Source organism: Petaurus breviceps, unplaced genomic scaffold, assembly GCF_028583685.1.
Source record: "Petaurus breviceps papuanus isolate PSGF00001 unplaced genomic scaffold, PetGlider_PUasm1.0 90925, whole genome shotgun sequence".
Taxonomy (NCBI): Eukaryota; Metazoa; Chordata; class Mammalia; order Diprotodontia; family Petauridae; genus Petaurus; species Petaurus breviceps.
Window position 1 is genome coordinate 38,025,496 of NW_027187380.1, and position 16,546 is coordinate 38,042,041.

Here is a 16,546-nt window from a genome sequence, read left to right on the forward strand (position 1 = left end):
GTTATTCCTACTGTATTTTTGCCAAGTAAGGGACATGAAAGATCTTGGGGCCGAATGTAAGGGTTATGGGATTTAAAGATCTTCCATGCCCCGTGGATGTGCTGACATAGCAGAGCAAGAGAAAGCGGAAAGCAAGAGAAAGTGAAAGCCGAGCTAGCGGTCCTGCGGTTTGCTGAGCCGAGCTAGAGGTCCTGCGGTTTGCTGACGTAGCAGAAAGGGGCGGAGCAAGAGAAAGTGGAAAGCGAGAGAAAGTGAAAGCTGAGCTAACGGTCCTGCGGTTGGCGGTTGGCGGCGGTTGCGGTTGCGGTTGCGGCAGCAGCAGAGGCAGCGGCAGCGCGAAGCCCTTTTTTGTTTTTGAGTTAGGACTGCTAAGGACTTTCTGCTAAGGACTCCTGCTGAGGACTGCCAGGGGCCGGAGCTGCTGGGAGCGCGCTTCCCGGATGCTGGGTGGTTGCTGTGAGTGGGGAGAGGAGGACCTTTGCCTGAGGTAGCCTGTTCTGTTTTAAAGGCTTGAAAATGTGGGTGCTTTCTACTTTATCTATCTGTGCCAATATCATAACTACTCTGATGGCTTTCACTTTCTGGTTTTGGGACTCAGTCTTTTGGTTTCTTAATAAATTTTCTAGTTTATTTCCCCAAATGGCAAACCTGACATATTTTGTGATGGATAATTATATCAGCATATTTGTAATCTCTATAGGCATTGTGAATATGGCATTGCTGATACAGGCTGTACCAACCAAACTGCTTTTCACTGACTCACAAGTTATCTCCCAGTTCCTAGCACCTCACATTCCAAATCGAAAGTTCTTCTCTTTAGAGTATGTGTAAGGCAGATGGTGAAGGAATGAGAATGCTAGCACTAAATATATTGGAAGTACACAATAAATTATCATCAGGGGGCAGCTAGGTGGCACAGTGAATAGAGCACAGGCCCTGGAGTCAGGAGGACCTGAGTTCAAATCCTACCTCAGACACTTAACACTTACTAGCTGTGTGACCTTGGGCAAGTCGCTTAACCCCAATTGCCCTCTAGAAAGCAAAAAAAAAAATTATCATCAGTATTATATCTATGCCTATCATGTAGAGACCCAAAGTTTGGAAGGTACTCCAGAACCAGGCTCCTCAGGAGAAAAACTTAGGGTCATGAGATCAAATCCTATATTCCAGGGTCTAGTCTCACTCTGACGAACCAGATGGCCTACTCCTTAATTTTTTCTGTGATGACTTGTTCAACTTTCCCAGTGGCATTATCCCTAAAATAATATGAGGCAATAGTGAACAGACTCCTCTCTGGATGAGTAATAGATTATCCAGGATAAAAATTTATATATCATCTTGCAGAGTAGGGAATTCAGACTGGGAACCAATACTTCCAAAACTTTTATTTTATATTCTCTTAGGTTACCTGGACAAAGGAAAGGTTGGTTATTTTTGTTTTGTTTTGTTTTGTTTCAGCCACCTATAACCATGAAACAAAACAAATGGAACCATGTATGAAAGTTACAAACCAATGGAACCTCAAATCTGACACCTTGGGGAGATGATAATACCATAACCTCAACAGCCTCCCCAACCCCAATCCAAGATAGGTGGAACCTTCAATAAATAATGAAGTGCAGAGTCACCATCCAAGGGCATATTTTTGGTTAGGGATTAGGATAAAGGAAGCAATGCCATCACAAATATAAAGAGTTCCATGAGAGGCTTGCTAAGTTAGACTCAGTCCTATGACTTTCCTTGTTTCATTTCTATAGGTAAACATTGGATGGGATGAGTAAAATGCTTTGAGCCATTTGCATTGTTTCCACTGACGTGTTGGATCTTCAACCCTGGCTATCACCTATATGATGGAGGCATTCAGACCCACATGGCACCTTTCATAGGTGCCCCTATTTTTTCACAGGGGCTCTCTTGTTTTTGTGTTTTTCCCCTAGGCACATCCTCACTGTGCAACCAACAACACTGATGAATCTATTGCCTGGCTCCAGGAACACCTGCTGGGTATAACTGAAATTTTCCATTTAATACAACCAAATGTCTCTGGAGGCACTGCACAATTTATGGATTGTGACTTGAAAGGGGGAAGAATGACAACATGACACGACATCAATGTCGTGCCACATTTTGGCAGATGAATTGCCACCCCAATGGTAGAAAGTGGAGTTTTGAATAGATTTTTTTTTTTGCAAATTATGCTATACAAACAGTATATCTGAAATATTACCAAATGTGGATCTTCTCTCCCATCATGCCTCCTCCTTGAGAAATGACTCTGTCAGGAGGTATTCCCAACTTTGCATTTTCCAGGCTCTGTGAATGGGAAGTATACTCATTTGACATGCATGCTCCTCTCAATACTTACTAGCTATGTGGCCTGGGTCAAGTCACCTGCCCTCAATCTACCTCAGGTTTCAATGCCTTAACTATAAATAACACTTACCTCTCAGAGTGAGATAATATTTGTAAATCACTTAGCATAGTGCTTGGCAAATAGTAGGTGCTATATAAATGAAAAGTAATTATTATTATAATTATTATATTACAACCTGTAGCAGAAATACTGATACCCCACCATAAAAACACAGTATAATCCATAGAAATTAATTCCAATTTAATTGAATTAAACATTTCATATACATTCCACATCATTCAATGGATTTTGTTTGTTATGACAGTTAATGTGGTCTGTTTATATCAATATACCAGAATTAAATCTTTCCAGCTTTAAGAATACCGCCTATGAAAAGATTCCTTATATCTCAGCAAATAACACAGTACTATCTCTAAGAATAAAGATAACAAAAGCTGGTCCTTTGCTAGAATCAAGTAAATTGTTTAGATGACACTTGATTCATTCCTATTCAGTTTGTATTGTTCTTAATTCACAAGAAATGTTATTTCAATCTAAAGGGAAGCATTATTGTTAACAATTAAACAAAGAAAAAATTCCATCCAATTCTTTGAGTTCTTTCATCCTATAGCCTATATAGATTTCCAACTTATATCAGGTGGAGCCTATAGAGTGATTCCTGGAAACCCCATAGGAAAAAAATATATGTAATCTATAGAAATATCTGAACAGCAATATGTTATATTCTTTGGAATTATACTTTAATTTCATTCTTTATGATTTACTCTAGTTTAGTTGTTAGTATTATCCATTGGTAGAATCTTTTTTCTTTCAACAGGAATGGAATCTTGCATTCCATGAGACTAGGGTTTATCAAATATTACTTTTATCTCAACAAATAAAGCATAGTACTACTCCTAGAGAATAAGAAAAAAGACCTAGAGGTATGTTACCTTTCTGTAGTCAAATAAATGCCCCAATTTGACTCCCAGTGATATTTATCTTGTTTAATCAGTGAAGTAGATTATTTTAAACTAAAGGAAAGGAATATTGTAACTACTCATCGCAGTCAGTTAAGACTTCCAGTCCATGTCAGATTATGGCCTATAGTAACACTGAAAACCATGCCAGAAAATCTCAGTATAATCAGTACAAAACAATAAATGTGAACAATAATCTGGTATATTCCTTGAATTAAATACATTTTACACCATTTACTCTACTTTGCTTGTTATTGCAGTCAATGAAATCTTGTTTTCTATGGGAATGCTACCTATAAGATTATTCCTGATACATCAGCGAATAAAGCACAGTGAAATCTGTAGGGGTATAGATGTAGAAGCAGATATTGGGTAGTTTCTTGGAGTCAAGGTTTTAAGGCTTACCTGATTAACTTCCATAGTGTTTGTATTCCTTTTAATCAATGGACTAAATTATTTTCATCTCAAGCAAAAGAATATGAATTGGAAAACAAGACAGTTAAATCCCATTTAATTCTCATCAAATTTCACCTGAAAACTTCTAGATCACAGCTGATAGCACAAATCCAGGAAACCCTGCAGGGTAAAAAAATATAATCTCTATGGACAACTATACCAGGAACAACAATCTAGTATATTGCTTCATTGATATTCTTTTTCTATATTTCAATTTTTTATTCCAATTTCTTTGTTGCAGTCATTATAATATCTCTCTCAATCTACAATAAAAACTTTTTTTCTTTTGACATGCTTCCTAGAAAAGGATACCTTTAGGAACAGAAAGAACTGGAAATCCAGTATCTTGCTGGAGTAACAAATGTTCCCTAACCTACTTGATTCAATCCTACTGAGTTTGTATTACTGTTAATAGGATAGATTATTTCAATCTAAAGCATAGCAATATGGAAGCAGCAAAACAAGATACAAATCCCATTCAATTATTTAAGAACCTTCATCCAATAGCCAGTCAAAATTTCTAGTTAATGTTAACTTGCTATGTGTAATAATAATACTGGAAATCTTTAGGGGGAAAATGATCCTTTACCTTTTCCTTTGATCTTTTTGGGGTATAGACATAATAGCTTAAAAAGCTATTAAACTGTGCATACCCTTTGATCCAGCAATATCACTGTTAGGTCTGTATACCAAAGAGATTTTTTTTTAAAGGAAAAGGCAAGGACTTATTTGTCAAAAGATTTTTCCTACATCTATTGATATAATCACATGATTTTTTTTTGTTTTTCCTATTGATATGATCAATTATGCTTATAGTTTTCTTAATATGGGAATCATTCCTTCATTCCTGGTATAAATTTATATAATAGTATGTCATAATGTCATCCTGTTTGGTCATTGTATGACATATTGCTATATTCTCCTTACAAATATTTTATTTAAATATTTTGCTTCAATATTCAGTATGGAAATTTGTTTATAGTTTTTTTCTCTGCTTTTGCTTCTCCCTGGTTTATATATCTAAACTGTATTTGTAAGGGCAAAGCCAACATGACAGAGTAGAGGCAGCAACCCAGTTGAATTCTCCCAACATTCTCCTCCAAACAATTTAAAAATAATAAATCAAATTGAATTCTGGCGCCCTGCTACCCATGCTTGCAGCACTAACTGAAACATGGAAGTATTAATAAACATGGGCCAGGAGGAAATTTGAAGCATTCATATGTTTATTGCATGGACACCAATCAAATCTCAAATAAGCATATGAGGGTCCAAGTTTCTATACTATAGCTAAAGCACTTACATCATACATTTCTCGTGAGAAACTTCACATAGTTTATTACAAGAGGTGCCTAGCTTGCAATCTTTAGGAGGCCATTCCCTTGAGACACTTCCCTGCTTACTTATCTCATGTATCACCACTTTATCTATATTGTTCAAGCAGCCAGGGTTTCAGGAATGGTCAGAATGTTCTGAGCCTCCCTTGCACAGAGGGAGGATGAATGGAGGGTGGTGAGTCAACATTCTGAGATACTGGGCCCAAGCAGGTAGAAACAGGCTTAAGGGGGTCCTTGGACTGCTCCTTGGACTTTGCTCTCAGAGCAAAGATAGTAAAGGGACTCAACATCTGATTAGAAAGAGAATACAGGGAACCCTGAACTGGCACTGGGCACAGGACCTAGCACTCTTTGGCAACCACATTGCTTATATGCAGTTTTTGGTCACATTTCTAGGGTGGAGAGGAGAGATTGTAATCAGGCACAGGAAATCAAGGAAGCTGGTCACAGTTCCAAGGCAGAGAGGAGCACAAGCCCTTGAGGTTGCAGGTGAGGAAGGGCCCTTCTTGGATAAAGACTAGAGTGCAGACCAGGAGACTGATGACTACATGAGTGACTACACCTCTCCTAGGTTAACACCACTTTGGAAGTAGTGAAAACTCAAAGACAGAATTAGCTCTGAAAATAGTAGTGTGAAAAAAAAACCTGAAGTTTTAGACAGTGCCTTTGTACCCCCAAGTGAGCAAAGCCCAACTTTAACATAAGGTTAAATATTAAGAAATAGGCTGTAAAAAAAGAGAAAACAACACAAAAAGAACCTGATCATAAAAAACTACTATGGTGGCAGGGAAGATCAAGACACAAACTCAGAAGACCAATGTGAAAACAGCAAAGCCTCAAGAAAAAAAAAAAGCAAAATGGACATGAGTCCATTAAGAATTGCTAGAAGAGGAGCAGTTAAGTGGCTCAGTGAATAGAGCACTGATCCTGGAGTCAGGAGGACCTGAGTTCAAATTCAGCCTCAGAAACCTGACACACTTACTAGCTGTGTGACCTTGGGCAAGTCACTTAATCCCAATTACCTTGCCTTCCTCCTTCCAAAAAAAATTAAGAATTGCTAGAAGTATTAGAGAAAGAGATAAGAGTGATAGAGGAAAAATTTGTAAAAGAAATGACACTGATGCAAGAAAATAATGAAAAAAGAATCAAGATCTTGGTAAAGGATACACAGAAATATACAGAAGAATACATCTTAAAAAATAGAATAGGCCAAATTGTAAAAGAGGTACAAAAATCCAATGAGGAGAAGAATGCCTTGAAAATCAGAAATGACCAAATGGAAAAAGATTGCCAACAATTCACTGAAGAGAACTCCTTAAAAAGCAGAATTTGTCAAATGGAAATGGAGGTACAAAAGTTCACTGAAGAAAACAATTCCATAAGAATTATATTGAACAAGTTGAAGCTAATCACTGTGAGACATCAAGAGGCAATAAAACAAAAAAGCATGAAAAAATAAAAGACAATGTAAAATATCTTGTTGGAAAAACAAAACTGACCTGGTAAATAGATCAAGGAGAGGTAATTTAAGAATTTTTGAACTACCTGAAAGCCATGATCCAAGAAAGAGTCTAAACATAACATTTCAAGAAAATATACAGGAAAATTGTGCTACTATCTTAGATACAGAGGGTAACACAGAAATTGAAAGAGTCCACTGATCATCTCCTGAAGGGGACCCAAAAATGAAAACTCCCAGGAATTCATAATCAAATTCCAGAGCTATCAGTTCAAGGAAAAAATACTGCAAGGAGCCAGTAAGAAACCATTCAAATATTATGGAGGAACCAGTCAGGATAACACAGGATTTATCAACTTCCACAATAAAAGACTGGAAGGCTTGGCATATGATATTCTGGAAGGTAAAGGAGATAGGATTATAACCAAGAATAACCTATACATCTGAGGTATACTGAGTATAATCCTGCAGGAGGTAAAATTAACATTTAAAGAAATAGTGCACTTTCAAGCATTCCTGATGAAAAGACAAGAGTTGAATAGAAAATATGACATTCAAACAAAAGATTCAAGAGGAGCATAAAAAGGTAAACATGAAAGAGAAATCATAAGGGACTTAATAAGGTAACACTATTTGCCTTCCTATATGAGAAAACAACACATGTAACTCTTAACAACTTTATCATTATTAGGGCAGTTAGAAGGAATCTACATAAACAGAGGGCATGGGTGTGTGGGGGGGTAACAAAGAACCTTACCCAAATTAAACTCAGAGGCTTCTCAAGGTAGAAAGTAGAAAGGAGGGGACACTAAGAATTTATTGAATGCACTCAATGTGAGTCTCCCTTTTCTCATGAGAATCGTAATAAACTCCTTTCTACTGTCTTATATTATTTTTTGGAGGGCAATTGGGGTTAAGTGACTTGCCCAAAGTCACACTGCTAGTAATTTTGTGAAGTGTCTGAGGCCGGATTTGAACTCAGGTCCTCCTGACTCCAGGGCTGGTGCTCTATTCACTGTGCCACCTAGCCTCCCCTCCTTTCTACTTTCTACCTTGAGAAGCCTCTGAGTTTAATTAAGTGATCAGGCACCTGCAGGTAGAGGGTACTAAGCCTGCAGGAGACAAATCTAGCAAACATGTTTAACAGACAAAAAGTCATAAAGAAACAAGGAGACAACAACCAGAAGCAGGGTAGATATAGGGTCAGGCATGCTTTTGGAGTCCATGAACCCACTATCGTAGCCTTATTCCTTGTTGTTTACTGTTCTAACTTGCAGTTTGGGGGACATCTTTCTGGCTAGAGATATACTTTCTTTAATCTGAGCTGTGACCTGGCCAATTTCCTATTTTCCCTGCAGGTGTTTCAGGAGGATCTGTAGAGGCAATTCTTACTTCCCAGCTCAGTCTAAAATTAAGCCCCCTTTTTTGGGGTACATTTTATGTAGTTCATTAGTTGGGATATTATATCTTTTTTCCCAAAAATCTATCCCTGTTCTCAATCAAGCAGTAAAAAAATTATTTTCTTGTCAGTCTATTCTGATTTTGAATCTGCTGGTTATTTACTCTTCTCTCTTGAGGAAATTTATCTTTCCCCCATTCCTCTAAGTCACTTAACTGTGAAATCTTATCCAGCACCTCCAAAAGAGAGTGCCTTATCTCCCCAATTAGTAGAATCAGAATTAGGTGCTAATCAGCAGGAGGAACAGTTTTCACTATTATATTTCTATGAGAAATTATTAAGGGAGTACTGTAATATGATCTGTGTCTCCAATCATAATTGCTGTCTTCATTACCTCCTCCCTTAACTTTCTCATACAGATCCCAAGCAAGTATCAGGGTCTATCTCCACTGGGCTACATAGAATCAGTGGGATACATTTTATTGCATTCCTCAGCAGCTAAAACTAACAGATCAATTCCATTGTTACCTCTTTGCATATGGTAATCCATAAAAGCTTTCTGTACAAAAGGATTCTGACTAATAGCTATAAATTTCAAGCAATCTACATTATCTATAGATACTCTTCCAGTCTCTTCATCACTGATTCTCACCATCCAACACACTAACAATTCTCCCATCCTTTGGGTGAATCGACTTAATATATCAGTGACCTCCTGCTGAGTAAAATCCTCAATTACTTCCCTAAACATTGTATGGTCCCCCTTGTTCTCCTGCTTTCTTCTTAGCATTAGGCAAACCTCTGCACTCATAAAAGCCTCCTCATCTAACTTTGTTTCATTTTCCTTCCACACATTCTCCTGGCAATTGTCGGGGCCCCAACTAGGCCCAGTTTGTGCAAGGGCTGCATGCATATTCCTTTTGTTAGTTTTAAAATTTCTTCTTAGCTAAATGTACAGTAGCTTGTTCTACTACCACATGAGACTCCCCAGCTTGCTCTTTTTTTTTTTTTTTTAGCTTTTCAGGGAAAACTACTTTGGAACTTACAATAATGGTACACAGAACTCAAATTTCACACATTTAACATCTGTTTTTTGGAAAGAAACAAACAAATCTGAAATGAAATTAAACATTGCTTTAACTTGTTCTTCACAAAAGCATAAAAATCATGGAGGGGAACTTAACAGCAAATGAAAAAAGAAAAACAATTTTGTTTCTTTTTTAGTAGTTCTCTGGTACTAAAGATAGAACAAGCTCCGTTTGCTTTTTTTTTTTGAAAGGGGGTTTTGGTCCCAAAACTTAAATTTTTCATTTTAATATCTGCTTCTGCCTCCTCCTTTATCAGATCAACTTCCTCCACAGCCACATCTTGGTGCTCCGCAGCTTGAGCTGCTGTACTAATCATGTAGAAGAGGGTATCCCCTATCCATAGAAGGGGGGAGCCCTCTATCTTCATGGCCAACACAATCTCCTCGACCACTTGAGTAGATATCACTTCGGCTGCTTGAATAACTTTCTCTGCTTCCACCATATCCATCTCTGCTGTAATCATTATAGCGACTGCTTCCACCATAAGATGGAGGGGGCCCTTGAGCAGGTGGAGCACTACATGAGTTACCATAACTCTCATACAAATCTCTGCAAGAGCCTCCACTGGGGTGATCTGAACAGTCTCTATCATGACCACCATAACCATCACAATCACTGTAGCCTCTAGATTGATATTCATGACATGAATTGTAATGACCATAATCGCAGTATGCGTAATCTCTAGGAGGTGGAGCATAATCTCTATTGTCTCAAGATCTTTGATAATCTCTGCTTGAATAGCTGTCATTAGTATTATATCCATCATCTCTTGGTGACATGTAAACATCTCTTCTAGATGGCACTGCGTCTTTTCATGGTGGACTTCCGTAGTTGTCTCTACCACGTGATACTCTTCCTCCCCTTCCTCACATTCCACTACTGCTGCCCACTGGCCCTGAAGGTACAGATCTTTTAGGTGAAGGACCCCATCACAGTATGCATACTATGTGGTGGTGGGCTTCTTTTTACTGGAAGGGGTCCCCTGGAAGACCCCATGTTGAAGTTAAGAGAATATCAGCTATCATCCATGTATCCTCCATGTGATGGTGGCCTCCTTGTTCCTCCACTTCCTCCTCTTCCTCCTCCTCTAAGGCCTCTTGAAGGGCTTCTGCTTCTTGGTGGAGGGGGTGGTCCATGCCTTACCACCACTCTCGAATGTTGGTTTGGTGGCTTGTTCATCTTTAATTGATTTTCATCTAGAAGCTTCCCATTCATGTCTCTGGCAGCATCTTTTGCATCTGCAGGACTTTCAAAAGTGATAAAAGCAAACCCCCTGGATTTTCTGGTTTCTGGGTCTTTCATCAGAAGTATTTCCACCCATATTTCCCAAAAACAGCTTCAAGAGCCTCCTCATTTATCTCTGTATTGAGTCCACCTACAAACAGTTTCCCTGGACAATCTGCTTCAACCATTCTGATTTTGTTATAATCAATTAGGCAGGAGGGGCTAGTGAGAGCACTAGGCTCTCTGGCTACTTCTGGCTTCACTCCCTTCAGCTTCCCACTGCCACCACGAGCTCTAAACTCGGCTTTGTATGCATGTGTTCCAGCCCACTTTGGTCTCTAAGGCCCCTGAGCTGCCTAGATGACAAGGATAGGACAGATGCAACTATGCAATCCCCAGCTTGCTCTTCTAAAGGAGACCCTGAACTCTGTGGCACAGAAAGATTCCCATACAAACCAGTAAATTCCCTTTCCATCTGAGCTTTCTCTTCCAACAGCTGGTCTCTGCTTTTACACAAGGCAATAACTTGTTACACACCCCTGCCAGCTCTTTTCCTGGTTCTATTGGTATTCCTTGCAAACATCTTTCCAATTCTCTAGGTTCTCCCTTTCTTGGCCTAGATCCCTAGTTTTCAGAGCCTTGTGCTCTTAAGTCCATTTTCTTGCTAGGGAGGAATAAAGTAAATCCTCCCATACTGGGATATCCGTTTGTCTCTCTAAAGCCCTTCTGTCTCCAAATAGAGGTCTGATATTTTGCGATCCTATCTTTGTCACCAAATGTAGCACCAACATGATATTCACAGCACCTGTGGCAGTTATGAATGTACCAGTTTAGTTGGCCTTTGGATATAGTTCTGAATCATAAAATACAACAGACTTGCTGCATGAAAGTCAAAACCAAAATATTTATTCAAACACCAGAAAGTTGAATCCCAACACCAGAAAGCCAAATCCGTCATAGCAGCAAAGAAATCAAAGCTATCTATAGCCATATGAAGAAGTACTCTAGATCACTTTTTATTAGAGAAATTCAAATTAAAACAACCCTGAGGTACTACCTTATACCTATCAGATTGGCTAATATGACAAAAGAGGAAAATGACAAATTTTGGAGAGGATGTGGGAAAATTGGGACCCTAATGTATTGTTGGTGGAGTTGTGAACCATTCTGAAGAGCAATTTGTAACTATGTCCAAAGGACAACCAAACTGTGAAAAATTTTGATCCAGTAATACCACCACTAGGTCTGTATCCCAAAGAGATCATAAAAATGGAAAAAGGACCCACATGTGCCAAAATATTTAGCAACATTTTGTGATGATCAACTAGGAATGATTTAGCTCTTTTCAGCAATACAGTGATCCATGTTAATTACAAAGGACTCATGAGGGAAAATGGACTTTGAATGAAGATTGACACAGACCTTTTTCACTTATTTTGTTTGTGTGTATGTGTATGCATTTCCTTTTGGTCTGTTTCTTCTTTCACAACTGTGACTAATGTAGAAATATCTTTTACATATTTGCACATATATAACCTATATCAAATTGTTTACTGTTTTAAGGAGAGATGAGAAGAAAGAGGGAGGGAGAAAAATTTGGAACTCAAAATTTTGCAGAAATGAATACTGAAAATTGTCTTTACATATAATTGGGAAAAAAATAAAATATTATTTAAAAAAGCCAGAGGTAGTAATCAGAATCACAGACAAAGAAAAAGCAAAAATAAACCTAATTAAAAGAGCTAATCAGGGAAACTACATTTTCCTAAAAGGTACCACAGACAATAAAGATGTATCAAAAACTTTTATGGCAAATTTCTCTGATGAAGGCATCATTTCTCAAATATACAGGGGAACCAAGTCAATTTTATAAAAATAAGAGATAAAATAATTGATAAATGGTCAAAGGATATGAACTGGCAGTTTTCAGAAGAAAAAAATTATAGCTAAAATATGTCACATGACTAATTAATTATAATAAAATATTAACCAGGATATAAATCAGCATATGAAATTAAATAATATAAATTCTAATTGGAGGAAAGATTAGGGGCTATCCAAATTAGGAGGGGGATGAGTTTTGGTGGAGTTGGGAGGGGGATGAGTAGGTTTCAGGATTTTTCTATTCATAGACTGATGAGATGTGGATTTGTTGTGTGTGGGGTGAAAAAACCCATTCAAAATTTAATCAAGAACATGGATATTTCTCAGGATAAAAACAGGAAATTTTATTTTATTCTCTTCCCCCATTCCTCTCCATAACAGAGCATTTTATTCTCTTCCCCCATTCCTCTCCATGACAGAGCAGGGAGAGGAGGCCCACAATATGGAACGAACAGAATTTTTAAACCCTAATACAGCAGGGTCATATTTCCCCCACTGATCCTCACTCCCATTGGTTGGGGGCGGGGTTCGAGGTTGGGTTGTCCCAGACTCCCACTGACTGGGAGGAGGGGCCCACAGAGGCAGGAAAGTAGACAAAGGATGGAAGCTAGATGGGGGTCAAAAGACTCCTAAAAGGTCTTGCTGCTGATTGACAGTAGAAATAAAGGGGAAAGGGGCAAGTCAACAATCAAAACTGACACCAAATTCTAAGATACATCCTGAGAAGTTTTCACTCCCCAGACAATCCCTTCTCTTCTTTTCATTCTCTGAAAATTTCGGATATTATTGCTGATAAATCTTTTTCTACAATCTTGTCTTCCCAAGATGGGGTCTTCAGGAAAGAAGCAGTTCTAGCAAAGGTCAGGTCCGGACTCTTGGGAAAGTTGTCTGCATCTGATGTCGTCTTTTTCAGATCCCTTGGCTTGGAGGAGGAGCAATCTTCAGGTGCTTAAGACTTCATATACACATGCTGGCACAGTCAGACAGACCTGATAGGGTTACCAGAAACATATGATTTGACACCAAAGGTACATAGAAAGATTCAGTTTCCCAGCCATGTAAGGCTAGGTCCAAAGAGTATAATCAAGTAGTTCAGTTTTCTTAGCCACACAGGGCTAGACTCAAACAATACAATAAAGTTTTCTCACAATTTTACAGAATTACATGATTATTTTAAGTCAGATAAAGATTAAATTTCTTAGGTGGTTCACAATATATTTTAGAAAGGATATTACATGTCACCAAGATAACCAAGAAAACACACACAAACCATACAAATGAACAGAATCATTATTATCAATGTCAATGAACATCCAATTCCTTGTATCCCAGTGACCTATTCCCAATATTCATTTAAACAACACTTTTGAGTCCCAGATGTCTCATGTAATTATACAATGCAGAAAGGGAGTTCTGCTTCTCCAGTTCAGTTCTAGAGGTTACCACATAATTCTGACTTAATATAAATGAGTACAATCACTTAAAATTCGTTCCACATTTTGAAACTTCAGAGAATTTTAAGTTTATTTATTCTTTGTTATTCCCATCTTTCCTAAATCCTGTACCTGGTATAGGAATCTTTTAAAATGTGAAGATCTATCAAAAAATGGTTTCATCTACCCTTTTTAAAATTATCAGACAGATGCTTTAATAAAGTAACATTAATTTCATTCTTACCACTATCTTATACAGTCCTTACGCAAAAATCCAACCTTTGATCTTATTCCCAGATATGCTCAAAGCTTAAATTTTCATAATAGACAATTTTTGGAAGCCAACCTTAAACATCTGTAATAGTTTTAGAGGAATCATCTAAGTCTGATCCTGTTGCTCTCCTCAAACTTTACTATCCTATTCAATTAGACATTTATCACATTACATCTTTGCCTTATGACTTGGTCTAATCATTTCCTCCTTTGAAGGATGTTATCTCTATATTTATTTATTCATTTATTTGGCCCTGAATATTACTTCGTGATGAATTTGCTATAAAAGAAAAAGAAGGACAATGTCATAAATCTTACCAGAAGGAAGACCTCCTTAGCTCTGTTTGATTCCAGGCATGAGTCATCTCTGGTAGGCATTCAGGTAGTCACTTGGTGCTGAAAGCAGGGCTTAGGCATAAATAGGTGGGAATTTTCACAATTGGGAAATAGAATCAGAGAGGATCTCACCTAGGGAGTGTCAAAGTCTGTCTTCAAAACTTTTCCCAGGCACAAACATCCCCCTTTAGCAGTTCTCAGCCTGCAGCCCCTGCCATTCCATTATTGGCCTTTATGACAACTATTCCTGTAATCAAGGCTTAAAACAATAGTAAATTTGTAGTCCCCAAAAGTCTTAAATAGCAAATAAATATAGACTAGTATACTTCAGACAGGGCAATCTAGAATTTTATTGAGCTACTAATTATAAAATCAACTTACAAATCTTTCTGCCTTCTATATTTCTAATCGAACCTTTATTAGCTTTCCAAATTTCTCAAACCCACTATCCAGATTATTCAGCTTTCCGTTTTAACCACAAAACAAGATAGCTCATAAGTGATTCTTTTTACTAACATAACTGTTCTACACTGGAATTTTAGTTTCCTTGCAGGTTTGTTTATTCTTCCCTAATTATACTCAGTCTGGAAGAGTGAGATACTTCAGGAATTTTTAAATTTTCACTCATATATTCAAATACAAATGTTAACTTTTGCTTATGTCATTCAATAACCACAAATTCAGATTAAAACAGCAAGGTCTTCTCTGCAAAAATTCTTTTCTAAAAGTATTTCCTTTCTTAAAAATAAAAGCAGTTTGAATTCATCACGATGTTAAGGGGAATAATCACTAAACTTTTATGAAGAAAATTAATGGAAAGTTTTAAATGATATCTTTCTTTTCCTTAAAGCAACAATAAACCTTTAAAATTGGAGTTCTTTAAGCTGTTTACGATTTTCTTAAGTGACATACATTCCTAATGTATTATACAGAATTTCTAGATCACAAAATTACAATCTTAAAGATATGGCAACAACATAACAATGAATTTCAAATGATATCAAATGACTTACAAATTAATTGATTTTATCACTCCTGGCATCGAAAAACCACTTCAAAATTAGATAATGATATTGTATCCAACACATGCCATTTGTTAAACATTTTACAATCATTATATCATTTTAATCTCACAACACTATTATTTTTCCTTTTACAAATTTAGGAAACAGGTTAAACAGAGATAAAATACATTTTTTGTAACTGTAACAGAGAAGTGCAGAGTTTACATGGAAGAGATACTGGCTTTCCCAGTGACTTTTCTTGGAGGCAGGGCTTAAGGAAATGTTCCCCATAAACCCTATCCATCTACCTCTACCCCTCCAACAACTGAAAAATGTGCAGAGCCTGGGACTATTTGCAGCTGCTGGGCTGGGGTGGCAGAAAGTACACGACCTGGGTGACACCTCCAAACCTTGTCTAAGATAGTGGGCTACAAAGTGTCCAGAGGCATAGGCAGTTAGGTGGGGCTACTGCCAGTCTGCGAGCACCACCCCCACAATTCTCCTACATTCTCCTCTCCCATTTAATCTGGGATGAGAAGGGTTAACAAAACTTCTAGTTGTTAAAGACAGATCCCTATGCTGCTGAGGTACTCACTTAACTCTGAGGAGGGGGTGGAGGATGCTGAGTGGGTGGATGTTTTAATACTACAGTTTCTCCAGCAAGTTCAATAATCAATTTCCAACTTCTTAATGATTAATTCTCACATTCTGCTGTGTTAGCTATACCTAACTCTCATTTCAGCCTGGCCAGACCACAAACTACAAGGAAAGGAGTTTTACAGATTTATTTGACTGCCTGTTAACAATTTTTGGTTTTAGCATTAAAACAGTATCTTACAAGTTTCATAGCAAAACAATCTCAACTGAAACCACCTTTTAAATAAAGACAAACTTGGAGGCTTAAGATTTCCCAAATTACAATATTTCAAAATATTACAACCCATGGTCAGAGTGTCCCATTTATCATTTTTCTATTCCTCTGACAATATAACTCCTAATTTAACAGCATTTAGAAAAAAAATGCTTCTGTTACAACATAGATAATACAACTGTATACCAGTAACACAATTATTATGTTCTTTAATTTAAACTTTGAATTCAGAACCAATTAACAATATGGTGACCTTAATTTAGACGTTTCCAAATTACTTACAATTATATTAGTAAAATATACTTACGTAATATAAATTCCTTAAACAATATATTTCACATACACCCAACTTAACATATATAACTATATCCCTACCGTATTTCCCCGATAATAAAACATTGTCTTATTATTTTTTTTGGACAGAAAAAACACCAGAGGGCTTATTTTCA

At 37.4% G+C, this 16,546-nt stretch overlaps 1 long non-coding RNA gene and 1 pseudogene across 1 annotated transcript in view; both read right to left on the reverse strand.

Annotated features, from left to right (window-relative positions):
- Positions 1-8,930: 8,930 nt before the first annotated feature.
- On the reverse strand, positions 8,931-10,518 carry LOC138152345 (RNA-binding motif protein, X chromosome-like; annotated as a pseudogene).
- A 749-nt stretch (positions 10,519-11,267) lies between these two features.
- LOC138152724 (uncharacterized) overlaps positions 11,268-16,546 on the reverse strand; it is a 29,491-nt gene continuing 24,212 nt past the window's right edge. The window contains exons 2-3 of the long non-coding RNA XR_011166189.1: positions 14,205-14,294; positions 11,268-13,169 (exon numbers count right to left, since the gene is read on the reverse strand). This is a non-coding gene — a long non-coding RNA (uncharacterized lncRNA). The remainder of the gene's footprint in view (positions 13,170-14,204; positions 14,295-16,546) is intronic.